At 42.5% G+C, this 17,037-nt stretch overlaps 1 long non-coding RNA gene across 1 annotated transcript; it reads left to right on the top strand.

Annotated features, from left to right (window-relative positions):
- The first annotated feature begins 558 nt into the window (after positions 1-558).
- Positions 559-6,778, top strand: LOC147584506 (uncharacterized). The gene is made up of 2 exons (XR_015255524.1): positions 559-742; positions 5,832-6,778. It is a non-coding gene; the product is annotated as an uncharacterized LOC147584506 (long non-coding RNA).
- The last annotated feature ends 10,259 nt before the right edge of the window (positions 6,779-17,037 follow it).

Genomic DNA, 17,037 nt, shown 5'->3' with positions numbered 1-17,037 from the left:
CACAGTCCAAGGAAATAATTAATCTGCTTTGCAGCTCTATGAATTGATCTATCCTGGCCTTTTCAGACAAATGGAATCATACAATAAAGGGCCTTTATATCTGTCATCTTTCACTTAGCACAATGTCACTAAGGTTCACCCACGTGGTAGCCTATTAGTATTTCAAATATTTTTTTTTACTGCCAAATAATGTCCCATTATACAGATGACCACATTTTATTCATCCATGCATCAGTTGATGGACAATCAGATTCTTTCCATCTTCCCCCTATTGTGACGTATGCTGCCACGAGGCTTAATGTGTAACATTTGACATAAACAGGTAATATCAATTCCAGAAGTCACATTGTTGGGTCACATAGTAACTATTTTTAGATTTTTGAGCAACTCCCAGCTTTTCTGAGGTGGCTACACCGTTTTAAATTCCCACCAGCTGTGTACGAGAGTTCTTGTTTTTCCACGTCTCATGAAAATGTTTATTATTTGTCCTTTTGATTAGGGTCACCATAACGGGTGCGAAATGGTAACTCCTTGAGGTTGTGGTTTTTTTGTTTTTTGTTTTTAACCTTTACGGTTTTGATTCATACTCCCTTGATGGCTTCAGTCTCTCTTGCAGAAAACATTTCGGCGACACCCACTATAAGCCACTGCCTCTTGGGAATATTCTGCCCTGATTCTTCTGTACTTCCTAGAGGACTACCAGCCAATATGCTTCGCCACGGGAAGACAGCTGCCTAAGAAGGTGCTAGACCTTTGTGACGATTTGTACCACATCTTTCTGCCCTGGGAAAGGACATGAGAGGTACATTAGGAGTAACTCAAACCAAGGACATTAGCGAATTATTAGACGTCATGTTAATTAACAGTACACTGAGGGAGCATCTCAGAGGCTAAGCCAAGAGGGCAAGTTGAAATCAGATCATTAATTCACTATTTACAGCCAAGCTTTAATACCCTTTCACTAGTGATACCTGTGATATCATGTATTTATAGGTCACTTACACAGAAGCAGAACACAGAAATTTAAAATGGCATCCAAAGAGCAGGTTATGAACCCTGAGTGTAACGTCAGATTCCAAAGATTTTAAGCAAGATACTAACTTCCGGTAACATTATTCCATATTCTATACGGTGGAAAACATAATTTGCCCAAGGGGTTATTTTGAGATTTAATTAAGATAAAGTTATTGGGCCTGCTTTATAAACTGTAAAATGCTATGTGGATAATTATTAGCTAATAATTATCGACAGCATAGTTCACATTTTCTGAAAATTTATTTTGTGACAGGGCTGTCCTTCAAAGGCAACTAATACCATGTTTTAATGGGACTGAGAAAAGAGAACCCCAAGCTCACATGACATCTTTTTTTCCCTCTGTATGTGATCACACCATCTGTATAACCATCAGTGGCCAGCAGCTTTGGCTGAAATCCTAAGGGAAGCGAAACCCTCACGCATAACCCACCAGGTCACAATCAGTAGTGGTTCTCGTATCTGGTGTCCCCAGTTGTATGGACGGGACAGGAGAGGTATGGGACCTCTGAATGCAGCAGGGGGGCAAAAGAAACAGCCTCAGGGAAAACCCTAGGTGGCGTGGGGGCATGACCTCACACACATCTGCATGCCAAGGCAGCGGGTGTGTGCCCTCCCAAGGGTGAGCATGACCGTGTGGCAGGCATGAATTTATCCCCTGGGTCTTCACGTGTGGCTGCCTTCAGCCGGGGGCTTCCCTGGACAGGAAGACCCGAGATGGCCTCCCTCACGTTCCTGGCAGCTTGGCAGCCTGTGGGCTCAGGCAGATTATTTCTCCCGTGTGGGGCCCTGCATCCTTCTGTAAGCTCCATCAGCTTCCTTTCAGGGAGGGATTCAGGGCCGCACTCCAAGAGGGCAAAGACAGAAACTGCATGGTCTCTGGAAGCCCATATCCCAGAACTCAGACATCACTACATTCAAAGTCTAAGCTGAGTCACAAGGCCAGCCCACAGGCAATGGGGTGAGGGAACAGAATCTACCTCTTGATGTTGGAGAACATCCTGTTTCTTCACTATTTTTTCAGCTCTATTGAGGTATAATTGACTACGAAAACTTTAATACATTTATTTATTTTTTAACCATGAAATTTATTGTCAAATTGGTTTCCATACAACACCCAGGGCTCATCCCAACAGGTGTCCTCCTCAATGCCCATCCTCCACCCTCCCCCCACCCACCCCCCATCAACCCTCAGTTTGTTCTCAATTTTTAAGAGTCTCTTATGGGGCGCCTGGGTGGCTCAGTTGGTTAAGCATCCAACTTCGGCTCAGGTCATGATCTCGCTTGTGGTTCATGAGTTCAAGGCCCACATCAGGCTCTGTGCTGACAGCTCAGAGCCTGGAGCCTGCTTCAGATTCTGTGTCTACCTCTCTCTCTGCCCCTCTCCTGCTCACGGTCTGTCTCTGTCTCTCAATAATAAATAAAGGTTAAAAAAATTTTTTTAATAAAAAAATAAGAGTCTCTTATGGTTTGGTTCCCTCCCTAAGTTTTTTTTCCCTCCTTCCCTTCCCCCATGGTCTCCTGCTAAGTTTCTGAAGATCCGCATATGAGTGAAAACATATGGTATCTGTCTTTCTCTGCCTGACTTACTTCACGTAGCATAATACCGTCCAGTTCCATCCACGTTGCTACAAGTGGCCAGATTTCACTCTTTCTCATTGCCACATAGTATTCCGTTGTATATATAAACCACACTGTAACACATTTAAAGCATACAGTCTGATGATATATATGTCTACACTGTGGAAGGATTCCCACTATCAAGTTAATCAACACGTTCATCTCAAGCATTTTCTTTGTGTGAGAGAAAGAACTCAGTTTCTACCCTCGTAGCACATTTCACTCAGACAACAGTCTCAGTAACTACAACCGCCATGTTATACGTCAGATCATCAGATCTTCTAACTGAACGTTTCTACCCTTTTACGACTCTATCTGTCCCACTCCTGAGTCCCTGACAACCACATTTTATCCTGTGTCTAGGGGTTCACTTTTTTTTTTTCTTCCTAAGATTCCACATACAAGTGACACTATGCAAGCCGTGTTTTTCTGTCTGGATCATTTCGTTTAACATAATGTCCCCCAGGTTCATCCATGTTGTCACAAATGTCAAGGTTGCCTTCTTTTGAAAGGCCAAGTAAGATCCATTGTATGTACATATATGTATGCATGTGTATACACACACACACACACACACACACACACACACACACACACACACACACACACCACTGCTTCTGTACCCATTCATTTGCTCATGGACGCTTAGATTGTTTCCAGACCTTGGCTGTTGTGAATACTGTTGAAATGACTATGGGAATACAGAGATCTCTTCAAGATAGTAATTTTGTGTTCTCTGTATGTATACCCAAAAATGGGATTGCTGGATCATATGGTAGTTCTATTTTTAATTTTTTGAGGAATCTCCATATTGTTTTTCATCGGGGCTGTACCAGTTTGCATTCTCCCCAACAGTGCACAGGGATCCCCCTGCCCTCTATGTTTTATTTTTTATTATCTTTTTATTTAAAAATTTTTTTAATGTTTTATTTTTGAGAGAGAGAGAGACAGAGACAGAGACAGACAGAGCCCAAGTAGGGAAGGGGCAGGGAGAGAGGGAGACGCACAACTTGAAGCAGGCTTCAGGCTCCAAGCCGTCGGCACAGAGCCTGACACGGGGCTCAAACTCACAAACCGTGAGATCATGACCCGAGCTGAAATCGGACACTTCACTGAATCAGCCACCCAGGCGCCTCTATTTTTTATTTATTTTTTTTACATCTCGACAGCATTTGTAAGGTCCTCTCTTTTCAGTAATACACATCCTAACGGGAGTAGGTTAACATCTCATTGTGATGTTAACTTGCATTGCTCTGATGATTAGTGATGTTTTGAGCGCTGATCCAGGTTACTGTTTTTATGTCAATACTGTACTGTTTTGATTACTACAGCTTTGCAATATCGTTTAAAATCGGGTGAATTAGGCCTCCCGCTTCATTCTTCTATTTCAAAATTGCTTTGGCTATTCAAGGTCTTTTTGGTCCCATTCAAATTTTAGGATTGTTTGATGCTCTTGTAAAAGGGATCGTTTGCTTCATTTCTCTTTCCAGTAGTTTGCTGTTAGACCACCAAAAATGTAACTGGTTTTTGCCAGGAGCTTACTCTTACTTCAGGGCCATGAGGTCAATTATGGCTTTACCTCTTTTTTTTAGAGAAAGAAATTGAGACCTAAGCTTGTGTGACACATGCAGGTTTGAAGCCCAGTGTGTCTGATACATATTACTGACCTGGAGAAAAATAATCTTGCTTGCTGTGACCTGAACCCTTATGGAAAATTTCTCTCCACCTCTCATTCTGTCAGGACTGAAAGAAGGGTTTTCTTTAAATATTTCATCCAAGAGATTCATCTTCCCCTTTAGAAAACTTGAATCTTCTTTCCCTGATCTTCAATTTTGGCCTTCTCTTTTTAAAAAAAAATTTTTAAGTTTATTTATTTTGAGGAGACAGCCCAAGAAGGGATGAGACAGAGAGAGAGGAAGAGAGAGAGGAAGAGAGAGAGAGAGGATTCCCAGCAAGCTCCATGCAGTTGGCTCAGAGCCCGAAGTGGGGCTTGAACCTACGAACCACGAGATCATGACCTGAGACAAAATCAAGAGTCAGATGTCCAACTGAATGAGCCACCCAGGCACCCCCAATTTTGCCCTTCGCTTAATGTCCATTGTCCTGTTACAGAAATGAGTTCTAAGCCAGGCCAAATTCAGTCCCAGAATCATGATGTAAACTTCGGAGAAAACATTAATTTTTCCTACTTCAAGAGATGATTTAACCAGCTTTGGCTAATGGAGTCGATACCGAAGTAGAAGTTCTATATGCTGGGTAATGATTTGGCCTGGGTTTTGATTTTCAAAGTCCTTCGCCTGATATTCAGATACGTTTTGGTCACTAAATGGAAATATTTATCCAAAGTCGTCTTTTAGAGGGGAGGACAAAGACCATAGAGAGAGCATAACACCACCGTTACGGAAAAGTAGAATGAAGGGCAAATAGAGATTGTAAGAGGACGAGTTCTGCAAATGACTAGCCGTTTGATCTGGGGTAAGCCACTTCACCAGGTTAGGCCCCCATTTTCTCATCATTTAAATAAGAGGGTTAAGCTGGATGCTCTCTCAGCTTTTGCAGCTCTGACATTCTTTGGATCTAGGACCAGCGCATAATTTCATGATATACTGTGCACATTTTTACTCCAAAACACATTCACATCGTGTTAAATTAGACTGACTCATGTTCCCCCATGTAAACAGTTGTGGCTACTGCCAAAATTTTGCTAACAAACAGAAAACAGACGTGGAGGGCTTCAAATTCTTTTTCCTTTAACGCTCTGAGCATTTTCAATGTGTTGAGAAACTGCAAGGTGTTTCTGTATGCTGTTCTTTATTTGACTCATTAGATCACACCAAAAATATTCCGGAGAGCCTCTTTCCTACCTTTTCTGGAACATCATTCTAAGTTGAGTGAACTTATTTGAACAAGTTGTCTTGATTTAAAAAAAAAAAAAACAAAAAAAAAACCACGTCTGTGTCAGAGAATAAAGCAAATGCACAAACTAGATGTTAATCTTTCTGTTTGATCAACCAAAATGTATTGATAAGTCCCTGCCAAACAGCTGAGATGTATTAAAAAAAAAAAAACAACAAACCAACAACAGCATGATTGAAATTGTGAAATGTTTTGGAAAGCAAGGACTGCAAATATCATCTTCCCAGAAGATGTGATTATTCTCATGTGTTCCCATTTCACAGCAAACACGGACCCAATTGACATTTGGGGAGGGAGTCTCCCGGACAAACCACTTGTGGCATCCTTGGAAGTATGTCTGGATGACTATGCATTATGGGAAGGCCTGCTATTGTCCTAAACTGGAGATCGCATCCACTGAGCGTTCTGATTGAAAGCAACCTCAAGCAAGGACATAGCTCAGATTCGAAGCTACACCATTTGCTGGCCCCCGGATCGGTAACTACTTGACCTTTCCAAGGAATCCTGACTCGGGCAGCTTAACCTAATGCACAGTGGGCTTAAGGAGCCCTGGTCTGCTTCTCTTCTCCTCGAATGCCCTTCGGGGCTCATCTAACGCGACATCTTCTTCGCAACCGACTTGGTATTTGTGATCAGCTTAGAAGGCCAAGAAACACTAGACTAAACCAAGTTTTCCATGTCCTAACCTTGTCTCCACTCAAACGCCACAACAGCTTGTCTTAGGATGAGAAGAGGAGAAGGACAAACGTGTATCTCTTCACTAGAATTTTGTCCTGGCCCCAACTCGGTGGCGTCAGAGACCATCCTGGACACATGCTTTTTCTACTATCTACCAGGCTTTTGCTTCAAATGCACTTATCTTTCCGCAGACTTGTCCCTCTTACTGCCAGCTCAGGCACCATCATTTTTCTGTACCCGATTATACTAATCTACGTACTTGTGGGGATCTGCGGAAAAATAAGCTTTCCATCGCCGTGTGAAGAATGTAGGCAAATCCAGTGAAAAGAAGGGAAAGGACTCGGACTGGGGCAGAAGCAAAAGAGCAAGAAAACACACAGCTCTTGCCTCAGTGAACTGGCCTGTTACATTTCCCTGCCTACGTTCCCTGTCCTTATTTTAACTGCCCTCATTTTCTCTGCCTTGATTCTCATTCACACTGAAAGTACTCTCCCATCTGAAAGAGTGATTAAATGTACTAGTTGAAGCACAACATCCCTGTACTTCCCTGTGAGTCTTTAAGAAAGATCATCCGGGGCGCCTGGGTGGCGCAGTCGGTTAAGCGTCCGACTTCAGCCAGGTCACGATCTCGCGGTCCTTGAGTTCGAGCCCCGCGTCAGGCTCTGGGCTGATGGCTCAGAGCCTGGAGCCTGTTTCCGATTCTGTGTCTCCCTCTCTCTCTCTCTGCCCCTCCCCCGTTCATCCTCTGTCTCTCTCTGTCCCAAAAATAAATAAACGTTGAAAAAAAAAAAATTAAAAAAAAAAAAAAAAAAAAAGAAAGATCATCCACGTGGTATAGTGACTAGCGCCCTGGGACGGGGAGGGAGAGGGACCTCCTTTACCCCCAGGACAAGGGCTCACACATCAGGAGGAAGGAGGAATCCAGGCACAAGGTATGAATGAGACAAGAAATCCCCTGGATGCAGGCACCAGATTCACAGCCAGACCTGGACGGATTTGGAGGACTGAAAAATTCCCTCTTTGACCTGTACGTGCAAAGAATAAACTATGGCCACGTCATCAGCTTGGCAAGCGCTTTAGCACTTTAAATGAAGGATAATGGACAGTGCATGTCTTCAAGGAAAAGCCCCCTGATGTACAGCACGTACCCAGACAGGGTCCAACTTCAGGCAGAGGACAAAGAAGGCGAGGTCCAGACAAGTTAGACCATCTAGATTTCAACAGCGTTACAGTGGGCTGTAACATCAACAACCCCAAAACAGGACTCTTTAGGCTAAGCCACATCTCAGATTTCTCTTCTCTGCCTGAGGCTGTGGTAATCACAATTCACTCTTGGGTCTGAGCAATCATTACTGTTCTTGGAAGGTTGTCAGGTGAAACCCAGGAAGAAGGAAAAAAAAAAAAAAAAAGATCATCCCCCAGTGCAGGGAACAGGGGCTCAGAGTCACTGACTTTGAATGTGTAAATTTTATATCCCACACCGGGGACGTAAGCACCGCCGAGTTTTCACTGTGGATTTTGAGATTGTCCAGTATCCATTCATTTTCTAACAGGACTCTTGATTTCTTCTGGGAAATGGCTTCTCCACTGGCCATAGTCTGCTGGGACAATAATCGGGCGCCAAGCCCTTCCCGAGCCCAAGGGATCAGACCACAATACAGACTGAGACAAATTGAGGTCCTTTCCCCAGTATTTAATTCTGAGCATAAGGTCAAAGGTCCTGGAAACGACTAAATCTCCCCTCCATCCCCAAGGACGGTTCCTGCAGGGAATTCTAGAGCATCGCGCTTCTTCGCCTCTAGTGCTGCCCTATTTCCTGCCACGTCCCAGCAGGGTCTTCTAGACTTCTGGTAATTCTGTGTGCCTCTGATATCCTTCCAATAAATTCCTTCTAACTTGAGTCAGCCAAGAGTCATTGCTAGGGCTTACAGCCAAGGACACGTAACCAGTAAATACCAACACTCATACGAGGGTCACGGTACACAACCCATTCGTGCATTTCGCACCCACCTTACTTTCACAACACTGTGACACAGCTAGAGAAGATAGTGATTCTCACTCGGCACGTGAAAAAAACCACGAAGACACAAAGGGCTTCAGCAATTTGCCCGTGGTCTCACAGCGAAACAGTGTCCCCAAACCCAAGACTTTTGACCTCACACCCGTTGCCATTCACACCGCTGGCAGTGAGGTCTCAGCTCCTTACCTATTCCCCATAAAGCAGCAGAAGGAAAACAGGTTTAATTGGACATAGCCACATTCCTTCATTAGCATTCATGTGACCACCGTCAGGGGACTCATCTTCAATTCCCTTTCAACGCACAAGGATCTAGACGGAAAAACATCCTTTAATATACTGCTGCAGTGGGAGTGGAGCCAGACCACCACAGGGTGACTTATCTACCTTTGCAACAGTGAAAATGATGACAAAGTGGCTCTAATGTCCCCTATAATTGTTGCCTTTTAGGAGAGAGGTACCGAGGTCCATCATCACAGTCAAGAATCAAATGTCTCCCTGGAAACCAAAACAAACTTGCCTATTTCCCCAAAGGGCACCAGCACCAGTCAAGAAGGCTCTGAAAATGGGCCGTGCGTCGCCAAGAACTATTCCTCTGACCGAAGAGAATTCCAGACTCTTTTCTTGAGCCATAGGACTAAATTTAAAGTATCGGTGGAACTTCGCCGATCACTGCAATGTTTGTCTAAAGCCAGTAACATTCTTCTGCAATATAAAAAACACTGTATAATTTGCACGAGGTCACATTTCAGGTCTTTGGCAATGTTGGCAACAGAGGCAAATAGTTCAGTCTAGCGTTACGGCACTGCAAAATCACCCCAAAGCATTGGCCTGAGGCCCCTTCATCAGACACCATAACGAGGATGTAAACTTAAGAGTTTCTACACCCAGCATCACTATTCGGCTCCCGGCTTGGAGCAAGGTTTCTCAGAGCAAAGAAAAAACTCAGTGCCTGCTCTCACCTCCTTTACAGTCCTGTAATATTTGCCGATATAGAAGACAGAACCCTCCAAAACAAGGCTTGCAATATAAGCACTAAAGAAACAAACATGACAGGAACGAGTTCGTGTACATGTTCAACTCATGCAGCCCTTACAATTTTTTAGTTGTATTAAAAAATTCTGCTTCTCACCATCTGCTTCCCGTCAACGTCTGTTTTAGACCCTTTTATTTTAAAAGATAACGCCATCTAGATAAAATATATTTTATAAATTATAACAATTTCATGACCTTCCATGAAAAATCTGCAAAGTTTTTCTTCAAAATCTTCAAGTATGAAAATCAGATATTCTTTTACAGCAGGGTTATCGTGGGGAAAAAAAAAAAAAAACCTATTTCCTCTTAATACGTATATATGCACAAATTAGGGCACTTAACCCTGCTGGTATCACCCAAGCTTGAGTTTGTACTAACTGACTCCACATTTATTCTACTGGTTTCATTGGATTTGCTACTTAATTTTTACAAAACCGATTTATTGAACTGAAACTAAAACCTTTATGGCCCTAAAATAGAAGTCAAAGTCTAAAAGTGACCAATAAGCGAAAGAAACACATAAAGCAGTAAAGAATAAAAGAATTTACATAACTGCCAATAATCACATAATTATGACCTGCCAATAAGAATGTCTCCGAACAACCATGGGAAGAGATTCATGAAACATGTTTTCATTTCCAGGTAAAAGGCACATCTAAAATGGACAGAGTTGGGGCGCCTGGGTGGCGCAGTCGGTTAAGCGTCCGACTTCAGCCAGGTCACGATCTCGCGGTCCGTGAGTTCGAGTCCCGCGTCAGGCTCTGGGCTGACGGCTCGGAGCCTGGAGCCTGTTTCCGATTCTGTGTCTCCCTCTCTCTCTGCCCCTCCCCCGTTCATGCTCTGTCTCTCTCTGTCTCAAAAATAAATAAACATTAAAATAAATAAATAAATAAAATAAAACGGACAGAGTTGAGTAGCACTACGGTCAACATGAGGGCTGCGAGGCAAATTTGAGTGCCTCTCTCAACTCTGCTTTCCTTTACGGACTATTTTTCCTCCAGCTTGGTGATCCCTTAGTCATTTTATTCTCTTTTCTTTTTTTTTTTTTTAATATATTGCTCCCTTTTGCAGGTCAAGCCCATGGCTAATATATTTCTGTGACCAACAACTACTCTTAATGTATACATCAGCTATGGGCAAAAGCGAATCACATGTTGAGGACAACCAAGAAATAATTCATAAGGTGTGATTTTGGAAAAGGGAGGTGGAGAGTGCTACTGATACTGTTTGTTTTTACCTTGAGAGGGGGGGAAAAAGTCTTCCGCAATTAAAACGTTAGATTACTGCAAAGAATAAAAATTCTTTTGCAGCCTTTCCATTCTGTCTTGACTGCATGAAAACAATTTTTTTACATGTAATTACTTATAGAGTACAGAAAAATGCCTTTGGAGTCTAAGGGAAGCCTACTTGATTTGGTGGGGAAGGGAGGGGGAGAGTTAGTTTCCACAATGTGCTTGCTTTCTTTGACCTTTTCTACAGCTGTCTGTTGTCTACACATCTGACAGGCTCTGCCTAAGACGCCCAAGTAGATCAAATTTCCTTTTTCCTTTCCCCAGGTTAATGACATTTGCTGTGAAGGCCAGGTGATTACTACAGAATTTGGAACTGGAAACAAGGAGCCAGAGGGCTGTATCTCAAGAATAATATCCTCCATTTATCTGATGAGAGTATTGTCCAAGTTCCCAAGTTATTCATCTATATAAATAACATTGCCACCCACCAGGCATTTCCTCAGTGGGGGGGCCTCTGATACTCATCCTCTGGTTTCTATAGAGAACAAATTCAAGTCCCATTTTGAGTCATCTTGAGGTGTTAAATACTTTACGTATTCCAAAATGTACATTGCCAAAAGAAAAAAAAAAGATTTACGATCATTTGTGTTTTGTTACTTCTCTAAATATGCTACTTCTCAGCTTCATCACCCACTTGCTTATTTATCAGGCTTGCCTCCAAATACATTTTGACGGTCTTCCAAATCCAAATACCCTCCAAGGATGAAAAATCACTGGTAACACTATTTGGGGTATTCAGAGACTGAGGAAATATGCCTGATAAAGCTGCCCTAACAGTGAGGCCTTGGATGCTGGTGCCGCCTTTTGCCAGAATGATATTGATTATCCAAGAAGGACACTTGAGAGCTAATCAAGACACCTTCTCTCGTGCGCGCGCGCGCACACACACACACACACACACACACACCCCTTTCAATCAAGGTAAATGGTGTCCTAAGGTAGAAACATGGAGAAGAAAAAAATAATCCTTAAAATCATTTGGTTTGGGAAACACTACTAAATCTCCTACTCACATTTCCCAGTGGCTACGACGCAGAGCCTCACTAAGGGTAAAAGGGTACGTGCCTTCCATTTGTGTTGTATTCCTGGATCTTTATGCCTACCGGCCATCCATACGATGAGCAATCCCTCTCCAGAGACCTTTCTAATTTCCTCTTTGTGCCTGGTGTTATTTCAGGAACCAAAGTGTGAGGAATGCTCATGCTTCTTCAACACAGTAAAGTTTCATACCGTTTCCCTTACGGATGCCACAACACATACGTGAATTAGCGCCGAACGGGTGGGTTTTTCACTCCCCTTAAGCAGCTCTAAGACATTGCCCTGTGGATTCTTCAGCATGCGGGGTCACAGAAGTCCAAAGGGAAAATAAAGGGCAGAACATACGATCCTTGACTCTTGAATGAGCTGGGGTGCCAGGAGTCACTGACACCCTAGAATGTGGATTGAACACTAGTATTTCTTAGGTAATTATGATCTCAGCTGGTTCTAATGGAGCAGTAATAGTTTGGCAGATCCAGTGGGGGGTATGCGTTTCAGATCCCGCCCAAGTTCCAGGGAAGAAAGTTATTCTTTCACCTCAGGAAAAAAAGAATAATTGACCTATTGGGACAAAAGAGAAAATTGACTACAGTTCCTTTGGCACTAGGGTCCCTTGTCATTTAGAAAATGGTGATTGGATTACAGAGTGGATTAGCATAACTTAGTAGCAAAAGCACTTGTAACCATTTATCTTCAGGACAAATGGCTACTGAACCTTGTTTCTTCCTTCTCTTCTACGTATCTCGTTTGGTAGAACAAAAAAGGGATGTGGCACAGTCCATGCCCACTGTGAGGAAGGTAAGTACTGCCTAATAGAGTATTAGCAGAAGCAAAAAAGAAAAGTACCCTCTAGATCTGTAGGGTTCACAGGGCTAAGGGTGGTCATTTGGAATAATTCTGTTCTCTGCATTGACTCATCAATGATTTATCTTAGAGTTTTCTGAGTCACCTTTTAAAAACGAAAGTAAGACATACATTTTTTTTAAGTAGCACAGAAGTCATTTTAAATTCTAAAAGGTTGGGGGCGCCTGGGTGGCGCAGTCGGTTAAGCGTCCGACTTCAGCCAGGTCACGATCTCGCGGTCCGTGAGTTCGAGCCCCGCGTCAGGCTCTGGGCTGATGGCTCAGAGCCTGGAGCCTGTTTCCGATTCTGTGTCTCCCTCTCTCTCTGCCCCTCCCCCATTCATGCTCTGTCTCTCTCTGTCCCAAAAATAAATAAACGTTGAAAAAAAAAATAAAAAAAAAAATAAATTCTAAAAGGTTGACCTTATCTGGGGCGTCTGGGTGGCTCTGTTGGTTAAGCATCTGATTTCAGCTCAGGTCACGACATCCCAGTTTGTGGGTTCGAGCCCTGCGTCGGGCTCCATACTGACAGCTCAGAGCTTGGAGCCTGATTTGGATTCTGTGTCTCCCTTTCTCTCTGCCCCTCCCCTGCTTGCGCTCTGTCTCCATCTCTCTCTCAAAAAAAATAAACATTGAAAAAACATTTTTCTGTCTTCATTCCTCTCCACCTCCGCAGTGGTGCTTCCCAGAGACAACTACCTTAATCTCAATGTTTCTAGTTATTTAGTTAATGCTAAATGTTTACTGAAATTGCTGATTTTCTTTGGGCATTCTTTTTTAACTTGAAGATGAGGATTTAGCAAGGTAAAGACTGAACCAATCCAAGTGTTTGGATTAATCTGACATGTAAAATAGTGTTGACTACAAAGCTCAGCAGGGTGCCAGGATTATATTTCTTTATTCGCAGGCCCAAAGTCATAAACTGTGTACCATTTAAAAGCAAAGGATCAAGATCTAAGGACTCAAATGAATGACTCTTTCTTAAAAGTCATTAATTACAAGAAATCGTTTCATATTTGGCTTTGTTCCATTTTTCAACCATTATTCCCTTGCAACATTTGTGTTGTGTTTGTTTTGCTTTATTCTTCCCCGGGTTTTGTAATTGCCTTTTTCTTAAAGGGAAAACAAAAAAATTCATATACTTGTTATCCATAAAACATCACTTTCAATGATAAGTCTCCTTCAATTCTCACTGAGAGGTCAGTCATTCCCACCTTTTAGCCCCTATGGCACACATTTTGCCTATAGTTCTCGTTTAGTATAAGACCAGCTAGAGACAGCATTCTACGGCACTAAAACTGCACGGTGAGGTCTATGTCTACCGAAGTAGACTACGAATTCTTTAAAAAGAAAAAAAAATCCTGTCTTTCCATACCCTACCTCACACACATGGCCCCGTATATAGTTAATGTTCATTATTTTTGTTGTATGAATAAACAAACACAACCTGTATCCAGCTATCTCCCAAAGGACTAAAGCTCACTCACTCATGCCAACCTCTCACCTCCACCCTGCTTTTCTCTAGGCTCACCTGGGAACATCTCAAATTAGAGACTGTAAGTGTTAAGCTGTTTTCTTAAAAATTCTAGGAGAATATACACCCATGTGTTACCCTCTGACCTTGAAAATAAAAAAAAAGTATCATCACAAAGGTGGCGGCATTCTCCCATTTGCCCTCCGTGTATCTCCGTGTATCAGATATTTTATGACGAACTTGAAGATAGAAAATATCTGATAGACTTGAGTTCATTAACACTATTTTCTATTTCCTTCAAAGCCCATTTAAAACTAAACACAGAATAGACATATAATCATATGAAATGCATACACTTAAAGACCTGGAATAGGTAAAAATAGAGACACACATCAACCCCTACATGAGACAAATGAGATCGACTCCCTCTCTGCCACCATGATCAGATGTTTCTCCAAGTAACCTTTGACGACAAGTGTTTGGGGGGACTTTCCAAGGTCTGGTTTATTTCATGTAATCACATTATTTCCTGTTACAGCAGGGCATTTTAGGATAATATTTATAAAACTTGTAGGACAGAGGCTTTAAAAACGCCCTCACATTTATTGGACGTGGTTTGGTGTTAGTTTCAGGCTAAATGTCAGTTTAGGGGAACAGATCTTTTGTGACCCACTATCCGTCATTATGGTTGGAGTTCGTGTGATGACAGCAAAGTCATAGTAACTTCAGCTCCCCAAAATTAGAGATCAAAAAAGATCCCCTTAGCTGAACCATGACCCTGACAGAGAGGGTTTCCTCATCCCTAGTGATAAATTTCACTAACTCCCTACCGTGGCCCCTTCAAATCTTCTCCAGACCATCAGAGTATGTGCTATCCTTGATTATGCCAAATTTTTGCTGGGCGTGTCTTTATCATTCTCTTGCAGACATGACTGTGCGTTTCTATCACAGCACCACCATAGCTTAGGCCTTAAACGCGTGTTTGCAGAAAAAATGGAGCAATCTTTTATATGGCAATCTTCTTCTAAAACAATTACCAAAAAACTCCTTCTATAAACATTTCAAAATTAGTACTGTGGGCCTTAATCCTTTGCCTCTGATGACACAATTTTATTAATAATTATATTTTCTAACAGCTCACAGCGGGAGATTTCAGGGAACTGGAGAGATGACGAGGCTTGAGAGGGCACCACTGTCTAGTATTGCCATTCAGGCATGTCTGGAATTGTTTGATGAATTAGTAAAACAGAGGCATATTTTCATGGAGCGGGGTTGCTCTGAGGGAAACAAAATGATCCCAAGAGAAAAACTTAGCCTCCCAGAAATGTGTTTCCTTTAAGAAGAGAGAGGCTGTTAGATCAACAGTGGAAAAAAAAAAAACACTTCTCTAAATTTTTGAAGATGCAGGATGTGGGAGACACAGCCATGAGAATCCTCTAACAAATGAGGCAGATGGAGTGAGCTGCTCCTCTTCCCAGACCACCGCACAGTTAGCGCATCCACTCAGGCAGTCCCTGTGGTCCATCGTGCCACTGGGAGGGAACCGTGTGCTTGGGAGAGGAGCAGGAAACACCATAGGGTCTGAGTTGAGGGTAACACCAAGTGGCAGTGTGACCACTGGAAGTTCTGACTCAACTGGTCTGTTTGTGATCATGTGTGAAATGGACCCAGACGTACTTGAGAGTTAATTTTAAGAAGTTCCAGGAACTAGAGAAGGAGGTGGAGTCGGACGTCAGTGACATTTGGTTTATCTGTTCCATCATGATTTATTTAGTTCTGACTATGTTCTAGTCATTGTGCTAGACATGGGTAATTGCAGTTGAAGTGACCCCAGCTGTATCCCCAGATGGGATGGCCAGGGAAAATCCTGGCTGTAATAGAATTTAGAGCAGCTGCTCACAACAGCAAAATATAAAAAATAAAATTCAAACGGGGAAAACATGACCACTGTTTAAACAACGGGATGTCAAGTTTTCTCTCATCCAGTTGGCAAAAATTTTCAACATCACTAACATCAAGAGTTGACAAGACAAAGGGAAATACGTACTCTCACGCGACACGGATTTGAAATGGAAGTGAGAGCAACGTCTTGAAAGCAACTCGGCAATATGTATCAAGGCAGAAATCCCCACTTCTCTTCTGTCATTGAGAAAAACACCCACGTACGTTCGTGAATATACGGATACGAGACTTTGCAGTAGATATTTATGGTGAAAAGCTAGTAGCAACCGAAAATTTGCCAACAGGGAATGGCTAAACAGAATATGGCTGATCCCTGAAATGAAGAACTAGATGACCATTTAGAAGAATAGAGTAATTCAGAATTCATTGATACAGAAAAAAACTCCCGGACACATTGTTGCTGGTACAGAGGAAAATCGAGCACAGAGGTTGCAGGTACTGACCTGGATGTGAATCCTGCCTACGTGCAGACTGTACAATCCCAAGCAAGTTACTTAATCTCTCCGGGCTCCTAGTTTTCTTCTAAGTAAAATGTGGACACAAATAATACTACCCCTCATAGTATTATCGGGAGGATAAAACATAGCATGTTTACAGCAGCGCCTAGAATGTAAGTACTCAAGAACTATTAGCTATCATTACTATTATTTTTCAGAATTCACCAACTGAATACCTCTTTGCGCACACACTATCACACATCTACACACACATATATATGCAGTGAAAGTGATCCGGGGGCATCCAGCTGGCTTAGTTGGTAGAGCATTCGACTCTCGATCTTGAGGTTATGAGTTCAAGCCCAAGTTGAATGCAGAGATCACTTGAAAAAATAAAAACCTTTAAAAAAATTTTTTTAATGTTTATTTTTGAAAGAGAGATTTTTTTTAACGTTTTTATTCATTTTTGAGACAGAGGGAGACAGAGCATGAGCAGGGGAGGGGCAGAGAGAGAGGGAGACACAGAATCAGAAGCAGGCTCCAGGCTCCGAGCCATCAGCCCAGAGCCCCATGCGGGGCTCGAACTCGCGGACCTCGAGATCATGACCTGAGATGAAGTCAGACGCTTAACTGACTGAGCCACCCAGGCAGACCCAAAAACTAAAAATCTTTTAAAAAGGAAAAGAAAAAGAAA

This window comes from Puma concolor, chromosome A1 (genome assembly GCF_028749965.1).
Source record: "Puma concolor isolate L17-30 chromosome A1, mPumCon1.1.hap2, whole genome shotgun sequence".
In the NCBI taxonomy this organism is placed as follows: domain Eukaryota; kingdom Metazoa; phylum Chordata; class Mammalia; order Carnivora; family Felidae; genus Puma; species Puma concolor.
This window is presented reverse-complemented; position numbering and strand designations above follow the sequence as displayed.